The sequence below is a fragment of the Henckelia pumila genome, chromosome 3, assembly GCF_033568475.1.
Source record: "Henckelia pumila isolate YLH828 chromosome 3, ASM3356847v2, whole genome shotgun sequence".
Taxonomy (NCBI): Eukaryota; Viridiplantae; Streptophyta; class Magnoliopsida; order Lamiales; family Gesneriaceae; genus Henckelia; species Henckelia pumila.
The window spans coordinates 42,167,631-42,188,415 of record NC_133122.1 but is presented as its reverse complement, the minus strand read 5'-3'; the positions used below and the strand labels follow the sequence as shown (position 1 = coordinate 42,188,415).

The 20,785-nt window shown below is 34.2% G+C and overlaps 1 non-coding gene and 1 pseudogene across 1 annotated transcript; one reads left to right on the top strand and one right to left on the bottom strand.

The window, feature by feature from the left end:
* Positions 1 to 2,930: 2,930 nt before the first annotated feature.
* On the bottom strand, positions 2,931 to 16,637 carry LOC140888565 (uncharacterized; annotated as a pseudogene).
* A 2,660-nt stretch (positions 16,638 to 19,297) lies between these two features.
* Positions 19,298 to 19,408, top strand: LOC140894200 (small nucleolar RNA R71). Its single transcript, XR_012153746.1, has one exon. It is a non-coding gene; the product is annotated as a small nucleolar RNA R71 (small nucleolar RNA).
* The last annotated feature ends 1,377 nt before the right edge of the window (positions 19,409 to 20,785 follow it).

The window sequence follows — 20,785 nt, the reverse complement described above, 5'->3', positions numbered from 1 at the left end:
GTTGGGGCCAAGAAGTTTCTTGTAGGCTACTTTCTGGATTTTAAGATGGTGGATTCCAAGCCAGTTATCAGCCAAGTTCAAGAGATCCAAGTGATTCTTCACGAGATTCACTCTGAGGGGATGACGTTGAGCGAATCCTTCCAAGTGGCGGCCATTGTTGAGAATCTACCACCGGCATGGAAGGATTTCAAGAACTACTTGAAACATAAGCGAAAGGAGATGAATGTTGAAGAACTCATTGTTTGACTTCATGTCGAGGAAGACAACAAGAGCTCTAAAAGACGACTGTTTTCTCCGATTATTGCTAAAGAAAATGTTGTCGAGCATGGACAAAGCTCGAAAAAGAAACACTTCAATCCTTCGAACAAAAGGATGAAGATGGGACCAAAAGGAGGCATTACGAAGAAGAAGTTCTCCGAAAAATGCTTCAACTGTGATGGTACTGGTCACAAGGCCTCTGAGTGCAAGAAGCCAAAGAAAAACCGAGAGGTGAATATGGTGGAGAACATATCCCATGAGGTTTCAAACATGAACCTCTGTGCTGTCATTTCTAAAGTAAATATGGTTGGTTCAAACCCAAGGGAGTGGTGGATTGACACTGGTGCCACTCGCCATGTTTGCTCTGACAAAGAGATGTTTGCAAATCTTGAGGAATCCGAGAACGGGGAAATGTTGTTTATGGGAAATTCTGCAACTTCTGAAATCAAGGGACAATGAAAAGTGGTTTTGAAGATGACCTCTGGAAAAGAGCTGACTTTGAACAATGTGTTGTATGTGCCAGACATCCATAAGAACTTGGTATCCGGGTCGCTGCTTAACAAGCATGGTTTTCGCATTGTGTTTGAGTCAGATAAAGTTGTTTTGTCTAAAAGTAGAATGTTTGTAGGAAAAGGCTATGTAAGCAATGGTTTGTTCAAACTCAATGTAATGGCTATTAAGCCCGTGATCAATAAGATGAAATCTTATGCTTACTTGCTTGAGTCTTCCAATTTGTGGCATGGTAGACTAGGACATGTTAATTATGATACGATTCGTAGATTAATTAACTTGAAAAACATTTCTACATTCAAAATTGATACACAACACAAATGCGAAACTTGTGTTGAGGTAAAACTAACAAGATCATCTTTTCAAACAATTGAAAGGAAAAGTGAACCCCTTGATTTAATACACTCTGATCTATGTGATTTAAAAGGAGTACAAACACGTGGTGGAAACAAATACTTCATTACTTTTATAGACGATAGCACAAAATATTGTTATGTTTATCTTCTTAAAAGTAAAGATGAAGCTATTGAAAAGTTTGTCCACTACAAAAGTGAAGTTGAAAACCAACTTAGCAAGAAAATTAAGGTGCTAAGAAGTGATCGTGGAGGAGAGTATGAATCACCATTTGCTGAGTTTTGTGCTCAACATGGTATCAGACACGAAAGAACTGCACCTTACTCTCCTTAGCAAAATGGTGTCGCAGAGCGAAAAAATCGCACTTTGAAAGAAATGATGAATGCACTGTTACTGAGTTCTGGTTTATCACAAAACATGTGGGGGGAAGCTGTTCTAACAGCTAATTACCTTTTAAATAAGATACCCCGAAAGAAGCAAGATAAAAGTCCATATGAATTATGGAAAGGAAGAATACCTTCATACCAATATTTGCGAGTGTGGGGGTGTCTTGCCAAGGTAGTCGTACCTACTCCGAAAAAGGTAAAAATTTGACCAAAAACTGTTGATTGCATTTTCATAGGATATGCACACAACAGTAGCGCTTATAGATTCCTTGTGTATTGACCGCGTTAATCGGTGTGAATAAATTCAACTGACAAGCATACCAGGTCAAGTAATAATATAGTGGACAAAGGTCCAAGTGTCGAACCCACAGGGACTGCATAAAAATTATTGCCAAAATATATTTATTTTTACCTAATCTAGACTAATTAAAAGGATGATTTCAGATTTTTAACTAACAAATAAAATTGCAAATAAAATTAAATAAACTAAAACGGAGCTGAAAAATTTGGATTTAACTCAAATTTGGTAAAACTTCGATCAAGGACTCACGTAGGTACCAGACAATTCATGTAACAAGCAGTCGATCTAAGACATCAGACTTAATCTTAATTCACGAGAATTTTCCTAATTTGTTCGAATGACTATTTCTAGAACAATCAAACCTATTCAAATATTGATGAACTAATCTTTCGTAATTCTAATCAAACTTGAATGCATGAATAACTGGGAAAATTCAGTTTACACCCAAACCGCATAATGAAACCGAATTCTATTTTTAGTCAGTTTTACACTATGTTGACTATCAAAGTGATCGAATTCGAGACCTCCTCTGTCGACTTGGAATCGATTAACAAGCAAACAAATAACTAGCCAAGAAATTTGTAAGACAAATATAAATTCGATAATCAATAAAATCAAATCAAGTCTAAAAATCTCAAATAAACAAACGAGTTTTATACATAAATTATCTGGCCCAATCACGTGGCCTTGATCGAAAGAGAAAACTACTTAATAAATAAATTCATGATCAAACAAGGTTTTTAATCATGAAAAGTAAAAATAAAATAAAAGAAAGAATAAGAAATCTTCTCCCAAGCATGTAGCCTGTAGCCGCCTCTGAAAATCTGGAACTGGAACCCTTATTCTGATACTAAAAAATATATTTATAGGTCCCAAATATTAAAAAGATAAAATCCTTCCCGAGCAAGAATTTTCCAAAAATAAAACTCTGGTCCCGCGGCTCGCTCAAGCGAGCATAGGGTCTCGCTCGAGTGAGCACTCTCCTGCTCCGAAGATTTGAAATCACATCTCGCTCGCTCGAGCGAGCATCAACTCTCGCTCGAGCGGGATATTTTCTGCCCGAGAAAAACTCACGCACAGACTTCATGCGCGATTCCCTTCTTCCTCTTGCGCGTTAGCGCTCATTCATGCGCTAAACTCTCTTTCCTTAGCGCGATAGCGCCTCCACCATTTCTTGTTAGCGCCAAACACAAGGGCAAACGCGCTACACACTCACCATCAGCGCAACTTTCAACCTGCTCCAAGCGACAGTTTTGAAAAATTCATATCTTGATTTCTAGCCGTCGGATCAAGCTAAAATTTGGACATCAGCTTCAAAACATCTTGAACTTCATTCTGATTGGTGGAGATCGGATTTGGACCTTTCTAAAATTAAATATGAATTTTAGATCAAGACTGCTCCATAATTAACTCTTCAAAAATCCATTTTCCTACAAAATCAACCCGAGGAGTGAAATACACACACATGCACTTAAAACACATAAAAATACATAAAAACAATATGAATGCACAAAAAAATAGACATAAAAATATCACAAACTAATGCATACAAAATTCACTTATCAACACTCCCATACTTAAACTTTGCTCGCCCTCGAGCAAAACATGCAAAAATAATATGCAAACAAAAACATAAGTGAGGACGAATCATGAATGTGCACAGCCTCCGAGAAGTTCAAACACAAAACAAAATCACCTACATGCTCTCAACTTTTCATAATACACTTTCGGTTTAACGTGAACGTGTGTGTGTGAAATGTCATTCCAGTTTCATACAACTTAGACCGAATTCGTCTCAAATCTGTTTTGCGATCTATGACAATTTAGTGCAAGTTTCACTCTTCAAGTGTCCACTCCTTCCAACTACCTCTAGACATACCCACCTCTCTTGAGATAATGAATTACACACCTCCGGATTTTGCACCCGGTATTGCTTTAGCCCCAATAATTACCCGCTGACTTTGCTATAACTGGCTAGGATACGAAAAAGCATTCTATTTTTTCTTTCTAATCCCCTCGTCTATAGCCCGGATGGAGCATCAATCCCATTTAATCCGCATACTTAGCCTTAAATTTAATTTTTTATAGGATTTTAATCCTTTCAAGGCCCGGATGGAATTGTATACAAAAATTTTTTTTTCTAGGTGCGCCCAAGATCATAAGTGTAAACTAGAGCCTCATCAAAATTCATAGAACACAATCAAGATCCACAAACCACCTATTGCCGTGCAATGGTCAAACAAACAGAAACTTCATCAAATCTTTCGTTACACTCCACTGGTCTAACACAAGTGCTTATAAATATTCACGATTCAACCTACAGTTTCTCGTGTCAAGTCAAGAGCAAAATTTTTCAAAAATAAATTTTTTTTCAACATAAACTTCATCATCATTGGCTATTATGACTCATCCCACTCATGCAAGACAACACAAACAAACAAAAATAAATAATATGAAAACAAACATGAAACATGACAGATGCAAAACAAACACAGAAATGCAAAACTAGTCTATCCCCCCCCCCCCCCCCCCCCTCATACTTATCCAAAGCATTGCCCTCAATGCTCCAGAACAATGAACGGAATGCAAACAAACACACAATGCAATGAAAAACAAAAACACAAAGAAAACAAAAATAACACTCCACTGGTTTTCGATTCATTCTCTTCCTTCTTGACAGAATCCTTCGGGACGGTATCAGCATTATAGAATATCGGCAGGCACGACCAACGGGCATGGGAAAAAAAAAAAACTCAAATAAAAACAAAACAAAAACAAAATAAAAAACAAAAGCAAAAACACTGGGTTGCCTCCCAGTCAGCGCTAAATTTATAGTCTATAGCCCGACTATACTCCTCTCTTGAGTGGCGAAATTCAAGGTGGTTTATCCACCGTCTGTGAAAAACTCGAATCAGTCCTGCACTTGCATGCTACATCATTAAAAATTTTATGCATTGGACCAATTCCTGCAGACAACTGCACTTGCTGACATGCATCACCAACAACATCAAGCATATCAATCAAACGAATAGTAGAACAAGCTTTCAAAATTGGGCTCTCAGTAGCCGACTTAAGCATGGTAAAAACTACTTGTTCATCATTCAGCCTCAGTACCAACTCTTCTCTCTCAACATCAATTAAAGGGCATCCTAAAATCAACGGAACCTCTAACTCCTCCTCCATGTCAAGGATAACAAAGTCTACAGGATAAATTAAATTATCAATCTTGACTAGGACATTCTCTACAATCCCTCTCGGATATTTAATAGAACCATCAGCAAATTTGAGAGATATAGCAGCAGGTTCAATATTTTCTATTCCTAGTTTTCGAGCAATATAATATGACATTAAATTTATACTCGATCCTAGATCACACATCACATTATCAAAAGACAGACTTCCAATATGACAGGGTATAGAAAAACTCCCTGGATTCTGAAATTTTGGTGGAAGCTTCTTTTTTAGCACCGCCGAACACTCCTCATTCAGTGTGACTTGTGTTACGTCATTCAATTTCTTTTTGTTTTTCAGCAAGTCCTTCAGAAATCTTGCATAATTCGGCATCTCAGCCAAAACATTTGCAAAAGGTATGTTAATATGCAGTTTCTTGAAGATTTCAAGAAACTTTTTAAATTAAGAATCAAATAACAATTGCTTAGCTCTATGGGGGAAAGGTAAAGTAGATAAATCAACATTTTCATTAACTTCAAATTCTGAAATCTTACCTTTCTTACCTGTCGTGGAGGATTTTTCTGCACGCACCTCCTCTTTTTCTTCATCAATTTTCGGCCCTTCCATAGCCTTCTCTTCTTCCGGTTGCTTCTCAGACTGTTCAGATTGTGATCTCGTCACTACCATAATTGCATTCACGCCTTTGGGATTTGGTTCAGTGTTGATCGGTAAAGCTCCAGCAGGCCGGGTTGATAATTGGGTTGCGATCTGACTCATCTGAATTTCCAGCTTCTGCAGCATGCTCTCCTGATTCTGCAAGCGAGCCTCAGTACCCGCCACGTACTTCATCATGATCTCCTCAAAACTCGGCTTCTTCTCCTCTTGCTTAGGCTGCCAGTTTGGATTATAGTTTTTGTAGGAGTTGTACGTCTGCCTTCCTTGATTGCCCATAAAATTCACAGTCTCAAATTCAAATAACTGCTGGTCTTGTTGCATATTCCCTTGTGCTTGATTGACCGATGCTATTTTCATGAGTGCCACTTGGTGTGTCAACGCGTCAATCTTAGCATTCAGGGTCATTAAAGCATCGACCTCTAAAACTCCAGCCTTCATCTCTCTCTTTACATCTGGCCACCCAATGTTACTCTCTGCCATATTGCCAATGATCTCCCAGGCTTTAGCTGGCGTCTTCCTGAACAAACATCCATTAGCCGCAGCATCCAGCATAGATCGAACCGACTGATCGGCTCCATTGTAGAACGTCTGAGTCTGCTGGCTCTGAGTAAGATTATGTTAAGGACATATCCTTAACATATTTTTAAATCGAGTCCACGCCACATATAGAGATTCTCCCTCCTTCTGCTTGAAAGATATAATATCTGAGAACAACTTCGCCATCTTAGTAGGAGGGAAATACTTGTTCAGAAAAGTCTGAACAAGTTGGTTCCATGTAGTGATGGAACCCGCAGGTAAATCATCTAACCACTCAACAGCTTCGCCTTGAAGAGAGAATGGGAATAACCACAGTCGCAATGCATAAGATGTTACCCCATTAACTTTGAACGTGTCACATGTCGACAGAAAATGCTCCAGATGAGCGTAGGGGTCTTCCACAGACGTACCCCAAAATCTAGCTTGTAATTGGATCAGCTGAATTGTAGAGGGCTTCAGTTCAAAATTGTTCTCCTCAACAGCGGGGCGAACGATGCTAGATCCATAACCTTCATGTTAGAACCTAATGGGGGGGGGGGGGGATTTAGGTTCTATTGGCAACTTTAGCAATTTAAAGCAATTATGCAAGTACGCAAGCAGAAGACTTAAGCAATCAAATAATAAGTGCGGTAAATAAATGTGTAATGTAAATAAAGCAGTAAAAGGGATAAAAGATATTTATGGAAGTTCGACGATAAATCGTCTACGTCTCCCCTTCTTGGTTAAGTCGATTAACAAAGGATCCACTAGCACTTCGAACGTCTTGGCCTTGATGGCTCCAAGGATAGCCTTACAACTTGACACGATCACCGCGCCGATACAACTCAACACTCTTGGTCTTAAGGGCTCCAAGGATAGCCTCAACACTCGTAAAATATACTTGACTTCACACACAAGTGTTTACAAAACCGAGCAACCAACTCACAAACAAACAACCCTCGATTTTACAACCCCGTATACAACTCGATATGTGAATATATTTTAAACACTCAAAAGGGGCTACAAATTGCTCAACAAATGGCTTGGATAATGCTTGAGAGGATTGAGAGACTTGAAGATGTTGGGATGTGTTGAATGGCCTCGGAATGTCTCTTTTTATAGCTTAAAATTCGGCATCGATCGGAACTTCCGATCCCTGCATCGGAGCTTCCGAAATTTGAATTCTGAGACACGCGGGTGTACTGGATCGGAACGTCCGATCCACTTCGGAGCTTCCGATCGGCGCAATAAATGTGTTGTCGAGCAAAAGTCTTCCGAACAAGATTATCAGGCGGCCGTTCAAGATCGGAACGTCCGATCACGTTCGGTGATTCCGATCGGCTTCACTTCATTGCCTCCGATCTGCTTTCGAACAATATAATATTCTTAGAAAATGATCGGACCTTCCGATCATAGATCGGAGCTTCCGAACTTGTTCTTCGTAGCTTCCGTTCTTCATTCCGAACAATATAAAACTCCCTGAAATAGATCGAAGCTTCCGAACCTTGATCGGAGCTTCCGATCTACCCTTAGCTTTCGAAGACGCTTTTGATCATGATCGGAGGTTCCGATCTCCAATCGGAGCTTCCGATCCCGTAGCAGTATACTTCTTCGAATTTTGTTTCTGGTCTTGAGTATGAATTTAGTCTTAATTCATCTTGAAAATTTTAACTCTGTAATAAGCTCAATGTAAATATTAGTAGCATTTTAACCTAGTTTTGTTAATCATCAAAACATAGAGAAATAAAACTTGTTAATGCATTAAAAATATTAATCTCATAATTCAAGATTTATATGCGTTTAAGGCGCAACAATCTCCCCCTTTTTGATGATCACAAAACTTGGTTAAAAACAGGAGATAAAATATACGATAATCATAAACAATTTTTATAAGCAACAGAGTTTAACGGATAAACAAATTTTATCTCAATTAATATTTTAACCATTAATTCTCCCCCTTTGTGATAAGCAAAAAGTAATGAAATATAGAATTAAAAAAATACGCAACAATTTCATTACAATAATAATTTTTAATACAAAGCAAGAGAAAAAATACAAATAAAAATAAAATAAAAATCTAAGAGTCATCATCATGCTGCGGAGGAGGATAGCGAGCGGCGAAGTCATCAAATCGAGTCTCCAGAGAGGCAACTATAGCAGTCAACTCGGTAAAATGAGTGTGCATACTCGTCTCAATGCGATGAAGAGTCTCGAAGAGTCGGTCGCTAGGAAATTGGTTTATTGGTGTAGGAGGAACCTCAGGAGCTTGGAAAGGAAGATCACCAATGGTAGATGCAAAGGCCTCAAAACTGGAAGAGGATGGAATATCAGTGTTGGGCGGACCAGTCGGAAAACCTTTGGTTTGGATAGAGTGAGGAAGAGAGGAAAAGTCTCGATGAAAATCAGAAATAGGAGAAAATCTAGAAAAAGCTCGACTAGGATCATCAACCCATCGAGAATACACAGGATTCCAAGATAAATCCATCCTGATAATAGACTGATGGTTGATGATATGACTCGACTGGATTTCAAGAGAAGGGATCCCCTCAAAATCAATATCAAAACGACTCAAAATCCGGTTAATAAACCGGGCAAAAGGAAAGGAAACCTTTTTAGTCGTCGTTGCCGTGTGATGCATAGTCTGCATAACAAGGCGCGAAAGGTTAAAAGATCGAGAGGAGATGATATGAAAAAGGATATACAAATCCAGATATTTGCAAGTGGAGAGGTCTCCACTGCGGGGAACTATGGATGTGGTAATGAGTTTTTGAATGATTTGGAAATCATGACAAAGACTCTTGAGATGGATTCGATCGTCAGCACCAGTGGTTTGTCGACCGAGAATAGTACTAAGAAAGAGATTACGATCAAAATTTGGATCATTTTGTGGCCAAGTTTAGGAAAATTATTCACCGGGTCCATTCCTGGGAAGATCAAACCAGGAGGACAGATCAGCAGAAGAAAAGATGATATGTCTTCCTTGAACGATCGTGGCAATGGTGATATCACCATGCCCTAATTCGAGTTCAAGGTTTGCATAGAACTCGTGAATCAGTGGAGGAAAGATTCGGTCGGGGACAGATGGCTGAAAAAAGGATTCCCAATGTTGAGCATTGATTAAGTTTAACAGTAGGAGATGTGTAGTGACCCTTACCCGGATCACCTACTAAACAGAACTTATGCATGCAATTAACTTAATTAAACAGATATCAGAATAAAACTGCGGAAACCATAAACGTTATACAATCTCAAGTAAAGGAATCTGTAATTAATCCAAATAATATACAACCAAATCGAATAGCTGTATAAACCCAAACAACAGTAATAAATCCTAGACGAAGCTCCAGCTGGTCAACCACTGACTAGCCCCTCCTGGATCCACCCTCCTCATCCAATCGCAAACCTGCCCCATGAAATAGGGTGTCCAGAAACACAGAGTACGAGACGTGAGCATAAAACGCTCAAATACGAGAGTATGAGTATACATGCATGCAAAGTGAACTCCCTATAAACTCGAGGTCAAGGATCAGATAACAGAGATAGACCGGGCCCTGGTATGTAGCACGTTGTGCCGTTGTTTCAGGAGGTGGCTCCCATACCGAGATAACCGTGGATACGCCGGACCCAAATCGATGGAAGTCCATCCACTAACAGGATAGGGTACAACCCTACTAACAGACATCTCGAAAGAGATACAGCAAGATGCAAATGAATGCAGCATAATATCATGACATATAAATCATGCAGTCACATAATACATGCATACTCAGTCAGGATATCTCGAATAGTACTTTCGTACCTCAAATCAGTGCAAGCTCTACCAACTCTAGGTCCACGCCTATAGTCTGCTCTACACTGCCAAATGATACTACTATCATTAAAGTGCTCTAAAAGCCTTAACTAAGCTATTGCATACTCCTAAATATTTATAGGAAGCAAAAGCTATACCTTCGTCCGTCGTTAGCCCTTTGATGTCGATGCCTCCAGAACTTGGGCACAACTCCGCTACGACTACCGAACACCTCGCCGACCGCCGGGTCAAGCCTAGGAAGGCTAAAACAACTCGAATAGACTAGAAAGGAGAGGGAATACTCGGAATTGGCAATTGGAAATGAAGTCTCGGCCCTCTATTTATAGACAACGATCGGAACTTCCGATCCTTGATCGGAACGTCCGAACCTCGATTGGAACGTCCGATCCTGCCATCGGAGCTTCCGAAGATCCTGATCTGCCACGTGTCAAAATATCACTTGTTGATTTCGAATAGGGGTGATCGGAGCTTCCGATCCTGATCGGAGCTTCCGATCCAACCACACGTCATGGATGACGTAATATCATCGGTGCCTCCGATCGCTCATCGGAGCTTCCGATCGTGCCTTCTGCTACAACTTAAATTGTAATTCACCCAAGTGTAGGTTGTCTGTAAGTAATATACTCGTGAGTACGAGATCGATCCACGGAGAGGATGTTGTAAGTTTAATTTTAGTAATGATATATTATAGATGAAAATATTATTATAAAACTTTAAATACACAAATTATAAAATTGTCAAGGTTTCAAAGGTTCATTGTTGGTTTATTTAAGATTTCTTAATAAAAATAAATAAAAAAACTAAAATAAGAATAAACATAAAAGAACAATGAAATATTTAAACAAGTATATCATATAATATAGTTTCCACTATATTAATATCAGATTAAACGATATTTAATACATGGTACCCATAATATATATATAGATGAATAAATATAAACATAAAAAGAACAATTAAATATTTAAACAAGTATATCATATAATATAGTTCTCACTATATTAATATCAGCCGATATTTAATACATGGTACCCATAATATATATATAAATTCATAAATATAAATTGACATAAAAGTAAATGTTAGATCAAATCACAATATTTCATTTAGAACAACCGGCAGAGCCACGCTATCGTCTAAATAAAATATATGACTTTATGTTAGATGCGATAAAGTAAATGTTAGTTGCGGAAAAATAAATGTTATATGCGAGAAAGTAAATGTTAGTTGCGGAAAAGTAAATGTTAGTTGCGATAAAGTAAAAGTTAGATGCGAGAAAGTAAATGTTAGTTCAAATCACAATATATTATTTAGAACAACCGACAGTGTCACGCTATCGTCTAAATAATATATATGACTTTATTATAAATAGATACATATATTTATAGTATATAATTATTGTAGTATTTATTGTATCATATTTGACAACAAATCAAGGTAACCACATTCAAGGTACCAAGCATTTGATGTAAATAGATAACAACAAATCTTCCAAAATTATACATACAAATAAGGATCAATTAGAAAAACAAAATAGAAATAGAAAAAGAGAAGAATATACAAAATATAAACAATCTTACTTGACCAACAATGAAACCTTTTCACCTTGACATAAAAAGATTTAGCTTTCCATGAATATGAAACTCAAGAGTAAGGATAAAATAAATTTCATACTTGAACTTGATAAATATGCACACTCAAACTTATATTCTCACACACACAATATTTATTTTACAAATGAGGACTTCTCTACACTCTTGCACACTACAAAGCTTATACAACACATCTATTTATAGGCCAAATGAGAGCAAGGGTCCAAAACTCATTAAATATGGAATAGTAAAGTTGGTGGGTGCTTGTCTCCTTGAATGTCAATACATTGACCCAACTTTAATTGGCATGTTTGATGCCTTAGACTTCCGATTTTGCTTCTGCACAAAACATATAACACATAGCCCTTTGTCTGTAGATGTGTTTTGACAACTCATTCACCCCTTTTGGATAAAATATGAAATACTTATGATATTTTTACTCCAAGCTGGTCATAGTAAAAGTAAATCTGTCTCCATTTTGATATTTGATTATTTTGATCATCTTAATGAAGTTTTTGGAATTTCTTGTCTTCTACAAAGTTGAAGATGCCTCTTTTGTGATTCTACAGGTTTTGAGATTACTCCATTATGACCTCTGTAGCTTGAGTAATTTTATTTTTACCAAACCTGCGCAAATCGTAAAATACAACATTTTAGTAAAACATTTAAATATAAACACATAACACTAAAATAATACAACTTCATAATTTTAATTAAACTTAAATTTTAAAACACACTTTTTAACATATAAATAATTACAAATTTTAAGTTTCATCACCTTCGAAGCTTCCGATCCTTCCGATACCCAATTCATTTAATTAGCATTAATCTTTTAATTACTCAATTAGGGTACGGGCTACTACATTCTCCCCCACTTAAGATATAATCAACTATTTCTTAATAATCAATAAAAGCTTATAAGTTGTTTTCTCAATTCTCACCTCTCACTCACAAAATTTATGTGAGTAAATATTGCACTTTTACAAATTAATTCCCTCAATTATACATGTTATTATTCATTCAATCAATATCACTTTAATTATATACTCATAAAAGTTTTAGAAAATATGTTATTTGAAAACACACAATTATATATTATTTATAACTTATATCCCATCAATTACATATTTTCTATTAAATTGATAAAAAGAAGAATAAATAAAAATCTATACAAAAAGACTTCATTTTTTTAGTAGTTTGCAAATTAAATATATACGGAATATTAAAATCTAATCTATTGTGATAATATGATAAATAAAAACTAATGCGCGTCAGGAGTTTTTGACTCCTTACTCTGCCATTGAAAAAGAAAAAATATATATTATTATAGAAATATTTTTTTTAAAATTTAAATTTTTTTTTTTAAATAAACCCTCCCCCAAACCTGAATATGACATTTTTTTTAAAGAAAAATAAAGAGTACATGATGAAAGAGATATCACCTGTAATTTATTGAAGATAAGAAACAAACACAAACCATTTCGTGACATGTTGAATCAATGATCCAGTTTTCTTTTCTTACTAGTTGGTTGAGACCAATTGATCTTTGTTATAGCCGAATCAGGTTGATGAACAAAAGCTTGGAGATCATCAATTAATTGGTCTTCATTCGAAGCAGAGATGAGCATCCTTCGTGAATTTTCTGAAATAAAATTTTGTTCCACGGCTACATCAAGAAAAGTCAACAAACCATCATAATAGTTATTGATATTCAACAAGCCAACAGGTTTATTATGGATATTAAGTTGTGCCCAAGAAACAACATGAAAAATTTCTTCTAAAGTACCAAAACCACCAGGTAAGGCAATAAAAGCATCAGAATTTTCTATCATTTTAGTTATTCTCTCGTACATTGATGAAACTTTCAACTCTTCCCCAACCGTAACACCTGTAATATTTCCTTCAGCTAAAGCTGTAGGAATAATACCCAAAACCTGACTACCTCCAAGATGAGCTGCTGTTGAAATAGATCCCATTAACCCAATATTGCCTCCTCCGTAAACCAAGTGAATTTTTCTCTTTGCTAACTTTTTTCCAAGATTAATTGCTGCATCAACAAATATTTCATTCTTTCCAGTATTAAAACCACAAAAGACACAAATATTTTTCAATTTTTGTGAAGAAGATCCTGTCATGTTTTTTTTTTCTTTTCAAAAATATAGAGAGAGTTGAGTGATTTTATAAGGAAAACAAGGAATAAGACAGAAATAGGAATACAGATGTGAACAAAATGATGAAAATAGTAAAAAAAACAATAATATATAATAATAACATGCATGCGTATAAACAGTGATGTGATTGTGGCTCACAGTGTTCCTTCAATATTTATGAGTCGAGGGTTGACTTACCATCCAATTTTCTTATAAATTGGCAAATAGGATCTTTTTTAGTCAGATTTCCAAGACCATTACCATGACGCTGCGCTTGGAATAGTTTCCATAAACGGAGAAGTTGACCTTGAACATCTCCACTAGAATGCGTCTCAAGAGTCAATGAGATATCATCTAATGACTCTTTACTCAGCCCATTCTTAATGAAATCAATTTTATCTTCTCTATTTATGGAAACATATCCCAAAGATCTGCATTGTCTATTACAAGTCCATCTGGCACAATTATGACAAACATCTAACCTTTTAGCCCTTCTTTTCTTCGCATAGGTACTTTTACCTAGTCCAGACATATTTCGAACAAGTAAGAATTTTGGAACTTCACCACCTAATCGAACCTTGGCTTCAATTATAAGACGAATATCCTCCGGGATTCCTTTTTGCATAAGCATTCTCAATCTTTCACATCTGCCTTCATAAATCATTCTCAGAACTTTTTTAGAAACAGATGGAAAATATTTACCAAGTTTTTTGATAGCTTCATCCATAATATATATTTATATATATATATTCAATTATTTTGGGAAATTGAAATAAAACCGACTGAAAGTAGTCACGGAGTACCGTTATCCGCCACTTAACCGGGAAGTGAACTCAATTCTGCAAAAATAAAATAAAAATATAAGTAACAATTAAGTTGGATCATATAAAGGCATAAACTCTTCATTAAGAACTTCATTTTCTATAAACGGTTTAAGTCTTTGCCCATTAACTTTAAATACATTATTATTTTTAGGATTTTCAACATCAACAGCACCATGAGGATAGACAAATTTAACAATAAATGGTCCAGACCATCGCGATCTAAGTTTTCCTGGAAACAAATGCAAGCGAGAATTATAAAGTAAAACTTTTTGTCCGATTTCAAAAGATTTTCTCATAATATTTTTATCATAAAATGCTTTTGTTTTATATTTATAAATCTTTGCATTTTCATATGCATCATTTCTTAATTCTTCTAGTTCATTTAATTGCAATTTTCTTAATTTAGATGCATCATCTAAATTAGTATTAAACGCTTTAATTGCCCAATAAGCTTTATGTTCAATTTCAACAGGTAGATGACAATGCTTTCCAAAAACTAATCTATATGGTGACATCCCCAATGATGTTTTAAATGCAGTTCTATATGCCCATAATGCATCACTTAATCTTAAAGACCAATCTTTTCGATTTGGATTGACTGTTTTTTCCAAAATTTGTTTTATTTCTTTATTTGCAAGTTCAACCTGACCATTCGTTTGAGGGTAGGGTGATATGGAGTAGAAACTTTATGTGTAATACCATATTTTCTTAACAACGAAGAAAATGATTTATTTATAAAATGACTTCCCCCATCACTTATTATAGCTCTAGGTATTCCAAATCGACTAAAAATGTTTTCTTTCAAAAATTTTATCACAACTTTATGATCATTAGTTCTACATGCAATTGCTTCAATCCATTTTGAAACATAATCGACAGCCACTAAAATATAAGTGAATCCAAAAGATAATGGAAATGGACCCATAAAATCTATTCCCCAACTGTCAAATATTTCAATAATCATGATTGAATTTAAAGGCATCATGTTTCGTTTTGAAATTGAACCCATTTTCTGACAATTTTCACTAGATTTGCAAAATGAATGTGTATCTTTGAATAAAGAAGGCCAATAAAATCCATATTGAAAGATTTTTGCAGCTGTTTTCTTTGACAAAAAATGACCTCCACATGCCTCAGAATGACAAAATTTAATGACACTACTTACCTCATTGTCGGGTATGCATCGTCGAAAAATTTGATCAGGACAATACTTAAACAAATAAGGATCATCCCAATAAAATTTTTTGACCTCTTTCAAGAATTTATTTTTATCTTGTGAACTCCAATGAGAAGACATTTTATTTGTCACAAGAAAATTTACAATATTAGCAAACCAAGGCATAGTAGTAGCATAAAATAGTTGATCATCCGGAAAATTTTCATTTATTGGTATTTCATTTTGAGATGATTCAGAAATTATTCTTGATAAATGATCGGCTACTACATTTTCTTTTCCTTTTTTATCTTTTATTACAAGATCAAATTCTTGTAACAACAAAATCCATCTTATTAATCTCGGCTTAGCATCTTGTTTATTTGATAAATATTTTATGGCAGCATGATCAGTGTAAACAATAGTAGTAGAACCAATTAAATAGGATCGAAATTTATCTAATGCAAACACTACTGAAAGTAATTCTTTTTCAGTTGTTGAATAATTGATTTGAGCACTATTTAAGGTTCTACTTGCATAATAGATCACATAAGGTTTACCTTCTTTTCTTTGTCCTAACATGGCTCCTACAGCATAATCACTTGCATCACACATTAATTCAAATGGTAAAGACCAATCAGGAGGTTGTAAAATAGGTGATGTAGTTAAAAGATTAATTATCTTTTTAAAAGCAGTTTCACATTCTTGAGTCCATTCAAATTGTGCATCTTTTGTTAAAAGATTTGAAATTGGTTTCGATATTATGCTAAAATTTTTTATAAATCTTCTATAAAATCCCGCATGACCCAAAAATGATCGAATTTCTTTGATCGTGTTTGGTGATGGTAAATTAGCAATAACATCAACCTTAGCTTTATCAACTTCAATTCCTTTTTCAGATATGACATGCCCTAACACAATTCCGGATTTAACCATGTAGTGACATTTTTCCCAATTTAAAACAAGATTTTTTTCTTCACATCTTTTTAAAACTTCTTCCAAGTTTTTAAGACAGTTTTCAAATGAGTTTTCAAAAACAGTTATATCATCCATAAAAACTTCCACAAATTCTTCAATCATGTCACTAAAAATACTTAGCATGCATCTTTGAAAAGTAGCCGGGGCATTACATAAACCAAATGACATTCTTTTAAAAGCAAAAGTTCCGAACGGACAAGTGAAAGTAGTTTTTTTTTTATCTTCTAATGATATTGGTATTTGATAATACCCCGAATACCCATCAAGAAAACAATAATAAGGATTACCTGCCACTTTCTCTAAAATTTGATCTAAAAATGGTAACGGAAAGTGATCTTTTCTAGTTGCATCATTTAATTTTCTATAATCAATGCACATACGCCAACTAGATGGAATCCTAGCTTGTAATAATTCTCCCTTTTCATTTTTTATAACAGTGATGCCTGATTTTTTTGGTACTACTTGTGTTGGACTTACCCATTTACTATCCGAGATTGGATAAATAATTCCGGCATCTAATAGTTTTAAAACTTCATTTTTAACAACTTCTTTCATGTGTGGATTTAATCTTCTTTGTGGTTGTTGATATGTTTTAGCATTTTCTTCCAAGTGAATTCTATGTGTGCAGATTAAAGGATTTATACCTTTTATATCTTGCAAAGTCCATCCAATTGCATTTTTGTGTTTTTTAAGTAGTGTTATTAAATCTTCTTCTTGTTTTGGTAAGAGGGTAGAAGATATTACAATAGGATATGTTTGATTTTCACCAAGGAAAGCATATTTTAGTTCTATTGGTAAGGGTTTTAATTCAAGTTTTGGATGATTATTTTCTTTTACTTCTTCAAGTTCATTAATTTCTTCAAATAACTTTGATTTAAAAACATTTTTTGAATCAAAACTTTCCACTAAACAAACTTCAGATTGTTGATTTAAGTTTTCTTGGTGTATATTTTCTTCCACAATTGTTTCTATTGCATTATCATCTTCATCTTCATTAATACTTGGTTGTTTACATAAATTGAACACATTAAGTTCTAAAGTCATATTTCCAAAAGACAATTTCATTATTCCATTTCGACAATTAATTAAAGCATTTGAAGTTGCTAGAAATGGACGTTCCAATATTACTGGAATTTCGTTATGTACTTCTATTGGTTGTGTATCCAAGACAATAAAATCCACGGGATATATGAATTTATCAACTTGAACTAATACATCTTCTACAATACCTCTAGGTATTTTGATTGACCTATCGGCTAGTAAAAGAGTAACAGATGTAGGTTTTAAATCTCCCAACTTAAGCTTTTCATAAACTGAATAAGGAATTAAATTCACACTTGCTCCCAAATCTAACAAAGCTTTTTTAATTTTATTTTTTCCAATAATACATGAAATTGTTGGACAACCGGGATCTTTATATTTCAAGGTAGAATTATTTTGAATAATAGAGCTTACTTGCTCCGTTAAGAATGCTTTCTTCTTTACATGCAATTGTCTTTTCACAGTACATAAATCTTTTAAAAACTTTGCATAAGAAGGCACTTGTTTAATAGCATCTAATAATGGAATATTTATTTTTACTTGTTTAAAAACTTCATAAATATCTGAATCATTTTTTTTGTTTTTTATTATTTACTAATGCATGAGGAAAAGGAACATGTTTATTTATTTTATCATCAATTTTCTTATTTTTAGGACTCAAAGCATCATCTTTCTCGAAAGTATCAAGATTTTCATCTTTACTCTTTGAGTTTGACTGATCTTTGTTTTCATCACTATATGGATCATTAACTATTTTACCACTTCTAAGAGTAATAACAGATTTTATTTGATCAATTTTTTCTTGATTTTGATTTTTAGGATTAGGTTGTGGTTGAGATGAAAATTTTCCTTTTTCATGAATATTAAGTGCAGATGCAAATTTTGCAAGAGTTTCTTTCAAATCATTCATAGATTGAATGTTTTGAATATTGATAGACTCTTGCTTTTGAATGTATGCATGAATTTCATCTTCAAAATGTTTTCTTGGAGGTGGGATATAAGGAGCATAACCTTGATGACTTTGGTTATTGTGAAAAGGTTTTTGTGAAGGTTGTGCATTATTATCGTTCCTCCAACTAAAATTAGGATGATTTCTCCAACAAGGATTATATGTTTGTGAAAAAGGATCTAATGTTGGTTTTTTAAAATTGTTAACATAATTGGCTTGTTCATGGAGACATTCTTTAAATGAGGGCAAAGTAGGACAATTTTTTGTAAGGTGATCATGTGTGTCACATATATGACAAACAATTTCTTGAACACTTTTTAATTGATCACTCTTTTTCATTTCTAATGACTCGATTTTTCTTGCTAAAGATGCAAGTTTAGCTTGAACATCTACATCATCTTTAAGATGATAAATACCACCCCCATTTGTTGAATTATTGGTTTTACTTGGTGGTTCAATTGAGCCTATATTATCCCAATTTTGAGCATTTTCTGCTAATGACTCCAAATATTCTATAGCTTCATTTGGGTTTTTATCTTCAAAAGTTCCATTACACATGAATTCTATCATTTGCCTATCTTTAAGTATTAATCCTTCATAAAAGTGAGAAACTATCCTCCATATTTCAAAACCATGATGTGAGCATGTATTAAGTAACTCTTTATATCTATCCCAACATTGATAAAATGTTTCCCCTTGTTTTTGAGAAAAAGTTGTAATTTGTCTTTTAAAAGAGTTTGTTCTATGGGAAGGAAAAAACTTTTTTAGAAATTGTTGTTGCATTTCTTCCCATGATCTTATTAAACTTGATCTCAAATTTTGCAACCATGTTTTAGCTTTATCTTTTAAGGAAAAAGGGAAAAGCTTTAATCGAACAGTATCCATGCTACAATTTTGATCATTATAAGTGTTGCAAACATCCTCAAATTCTCTTAAAAGCAAATATGGATTTTCAGAATCTAAGCCATGAAAATTTGGTAAAAGTTGAATGACTTGTGGCTTAAAATTGAAATTAGATGCATCAGGAGAAAAAACTAAACAAGATGGTGTACTAGTTCTTATTGGATTCATATGGTGCCTAAGTGTTCTTGGTTGTTCATGTTCTTGATGATGATTATTATTATTATTATTATCTTGATTATTAGAATTATCGTCCATGTTTAAAATATTTTCAGTTACTCGAACAAGTCTACCACTTTGTTTACGACTCCAAACAATCATACAATTAAAAACAACATACTATTTACATAATAACAAAATTAAACTTAATTTATACCTCCCCGGCAACGGCACCAAAAACTTGCTACAACTTAAATTGTAATTCACCCAAGTGTAGGTTGTCAGCAAGTAATATACTCGTGAGTACGAGATCGATCCACGGAGAGGATGTTGTAAGTTTAATTTTAGCAATGATATATTATAGATGAAAATATTATTATAAAACTTTAAATACACAAATTATAAAATTGTCAAGGTTTCAAAGGTTCATTGTTGGTTTATTTAAGATTGCTTAATAAAAATAAATAAAAGAAACTAAAATAAGAATAAACATAAAAGAACAATGAAATATTTAAACAAGTATATCATATAATATAGTTCCCACTATATTAATATCAGATTAAACGATATTTAATACATGGCACCCATAATATATATATAGATGAATAAATATAAACATAAAAAGAACAATTAAATATTTAAACAAGTATATCATATAATATAGTTCCCACTATATTAATATCAGCCGATATTTAATACATGGTACCCATAATATATATATAAATGCATAAATATAAATTGACATAAAAGTAAATGTTAGATCAAATCACAATATTTCATTTAGAACAACCGGCAGAGCCACGCTATCGTCTAAATAAAATATATGACTTTATGTTAGATGCGATAAAGTAAATGTTAGTTGCGGAAAAATAAATGTTATATGCGAGAAAGTAAATGTTAGTTGCGGAAAAGTAAATGTTAGTTGCGATAAAGTAAAAGTTAGATGCGAGAAAGTAAATGTTAGTTCAAATCACAATATATTATTTAGAACAACCGACAGTGTCACGCTATCGTCTAAATAATATATATGACTTTATTATAAATAGATACATATATT